Source organism: Notothenia coriiceps, unplaced genomic scaffold (genome assembly GCF_000735185.1).
Source record: "Notothenia coriiceps isolate Sejong01 unplaced genomic scaffold, NC01 NC01_scaffold00007676, whole genome shotgun sequence".
NCBI lineage: Eukaryota > Metazoa > Chordata > Actinopteri > Perciformes > Nototheniidae > Notothenia > Notothenia coriiceps.
In genome coordinates, this window is record NW_011340377.1 from 19,334 (window position 1) to 22,970 (window position 3,637).

Here is a 3,637-nt window from a genome sequence, read left to right on the forward strand (position 1 = left end):
CGAAGCACAAATGGTAGGAGTTTTGAAATAATGGGATCAAATTCCTGACTGTGCTTGAGTTCCTCTAACGAGAACACAGGAAGGGAGTCTTGGCAGCAACAGATCCTGGACAGTCTGAGCCAACTCCACAGCTCTCGTCTCGGCAGCAATCTCCCACTGAGCATGAACATCCAAAAGGGCCTTGACAGCCACAGGATCACTGTGACACATGAGGGGGTCAGATTGAGACTTAATGCTGCCACAAGGTAACTTCTTCATCCGCTGACACTGGACTTTGAGTCGGAAAGTGTCTTGAATGCCGTTGTGACTAACACCCTCGGCTTCAGCAAGAAGGTGACTGTACTGTGATGAGCCTGTGGCTTACTGATCTTGCGAAAGGATCTCTGCTGATAGCATCAGCCACTATGTTCTTGGTGCCAGGTATATGTCTCAGGTCGAATGTGTAAGGAGCGAGCCTAGACACCCAGCGCTGTTCACACGCATCAAGCTTCGGTTTCGTCAGGATGTAGGTAAGAGGGTTATTATCAGTCCATACTGTAAATTCATGGCCTTTTAACCAATGGGTATCACGTGTTTTAACTCCCTGCCGTCAGGTCAGCAATCACCAGCGGGGGAAAAACGGGGAAGAAACTGCCTATTTCAACGTTTTTTCGCCCAGCTTCACCCAGATACTAATTAGAATTGTTCATGGACTAAAGTCGGAACAAGAACAGGGTAAATACGGTTGTGTTTTTCCTCGTCAGAGTCGGATGGAAGAGTTTCAAGGACTTCAGAAGCCTCGGCAATCGGCCACGTTTTTCTCGAACGACGTCCAGCAGCTGGTGGTGGTTAAAAGAACAACTTCTCCCTGACCAGCAGGAGTGGAGGACCCAGAGCCCCTCCCACACATTAAGTAGGAAATTTACTGAAGATCTCATCAGGTGGCATTTCTTTGGACTCAGTTTAAGGTTGTGAAGCCTGAGCCGCTGAAAAACAACCTCCAGCCTCTCCAACGCCTCTTCTTCAGTTGCAGCAAACACAAGCAGATCATCAAGATAACACAGCAAACTGCTGAAGTTCAGGTCTCCAAATATGCTGAGCATCATGCGCATGAATGAGGCAGGACTGTTGCACAAACCTTGGGGCATCCTGTTGAATTCATACAGTCCCATTGGAGTAGTGAATGCAGTGTATTTCTTGTCCTCCTCTGCCATTGGGATGTTATAGAAGCCAGAGGTCAGATCCATTGTGCTGAAGTAGGTGTTCCCACCCAGGGCAGCCAAGCAGTCTGACTGGTGTGGTAATGGGTGCGCATCCTTGAGCGTCCTCGCATTCAGCCACCTGAAGTCTGTGCAGAGTCTCAAACTGCCATCTTTTTTCCACACAAGTACGAGGGGAGAGGCATAATCACTTACTGACTTCCTGATGATCTCCTGTTCTTCCATTTCTGAAAGGACCTGTCGCAGTTTCTGGTAATGGGCTGGTGGCACCCGCCAGTAAGGGAGACGGAATGGTCTCTCATCAGTGAGCCTGATGCGGTGCAAGAAGCCCTCTGCCTCACCGCAATCCAGAGTATATTTGGAGAAAATGTCATTGTACTTTTCAAGCAGCGCGACCAACCTCTCTTTTCCTCCTTGGCCGGCCTGATCGATATCAACCTCAGTGAGTCCAACCTGTTGTAGTCGCTGCTTGAAATCTTTAGGTTTAGCCTTGCCATGACTTTCCGCTTCCTTAACGTTGTTGAGTTGGCTGGTACCTTGAAAAACCTCAAACTCTTCAACAGCTAGACAGGGGAACACGTCGGCCAGCTTGCTGTTTCTTTTCAGGGTGATAGGCTTGTCTGACATGTTTGTGACTTTCATTGGGATCCATCTGTCACCCCACAATGGTGTAATGACACGACTGATCATGATGTTACGAGGCATGCACTTGGATGATGGGCTCAATTATTACTGTGCTGCCTGGAGACATGGGAGCGTTATTTGGCAACTTACCCCAAACAAGATGTTCTTTCTTAGCCAATAGCGTAACCGCATGCTGGAGTTTAACGGTCCCGATTCTGTCTGGAAGCTCCTCGCCTCTCCACCTGGATGAGTTTGCCATGAGATCAAGGAACTGTTCACACTCTGGGAGAAGATTGCCACTGGCAACCAGGCGCCAATAGTCACTGGTTATTTTCAGCTGATGCATGAGAAATCTGATGACATTTGTGCCTATGATTAAGTCGTCTCGTTGGCCAGGCACCTCAAGGACAGGTACGATACAGCTCTCTCCATACAGTTTCATTTCTACTTTGTACATACACTTGGGTTTGCTAAGTGTCCCTCCGCAGCCTATTAGCACAATCTCAAAGTCAAAGGAAAGGAATGGATTCTGAGAGTATGTTCTCACTCAACATCTTATGCTCTGCCTGCTCGCTGAGAGTAAAAGCCATGGAACCAGAGTCAAGCATCCCCTGCACCTGAAATGTATTGTTCATGCTAACAGGGGTGTAAAACAACTAATCAAAAGGGCCCACCCTCTGTGTATTTTGCACTATTACCTTAGCATCGGCTGGTGCTGCTGCGCATGCTTTTATATAATGAGTTTCAATATCACCACTGTTGAGGGTTTCGTCTCTGTTTCCCACACTCACTAAATGCGGGCCAGCTAGTTTAAAGGTTGAGAATTCTGTGGCGGGAAAGCTGGAGAACCTCGGCCAGCCTGACGGTTAGGACAGTTCTTCTTGATGTGGTTTGGCTCGAAGCATGCTAAGCAGAGGCGTTTCTGCCTGTAGTGTGCAAGGGTGGAATGATCTAGAGATTGGCAGACCCTGCAGGCTTTCTGTTGAAATGGATCAGAGGGGAGTGGTTTGTGTGTAACCTGGTTGTTCTGTGACAATGCTCTGTCAAATAAAGTGACTAACATTTTCATACATTCATCATTACAAGAGGGCTTGGATGCTGTGCTGTTCTCACTTTGCATAGATGGCTCCCGTGGGTGGCATACTGTCTCTGAAACGTCAGGTGTGGAAATCTGGACATGAACTGTCACTGGTTTAACTCTCTTTGATTTGGAAAGCACCTGCTCTTTCATTTCAGTTTGATAGCGATCAATATGCTCTTGGATTTCACTAGCTGTCCACTTATCTGGTGCCTTAAACTTGAAAACAGCAGCAAGGGTGGGATCTGGGCAGTATTTGACAAACATCATCGCTACTTCCTGACAAGAATCCTCCATCTTCCGCCCTAGCCTCTTCAAGCCCTCCTCTGCTGCATCAACTGCCTTGTTTAGCCGAAGCCAATACTCTACGGGGGATTCGCCTGCCGCCGGAACTGTACTGTAGAAATCAGCCATGGGCATACATGAATAGGTCACATCACTAAAGTGTTGTCTGAGGATGTCATAGATCAATTGTGGGTTATCTTAAGGCTTCATGGATGGGCAGCTCCTCAGAGTTATCCTCACTATGTCTTTAGCCTTGCCCATTAACTTAGACATTATCTCAATGTGCTGTTCTCTCAGAGGTGTGGCTCGTTTCCTGAAATACACTCCCATTAACTCGTCCCACTCACAGACTGTGTTCTTGTCAGATCCATCTCCTCTGAAGACTGGAGGCTCTCTCACATCTGACTGCAACACTAACTTTGCACCAGTCAAGTTGAGGTAAGTGTGGTCA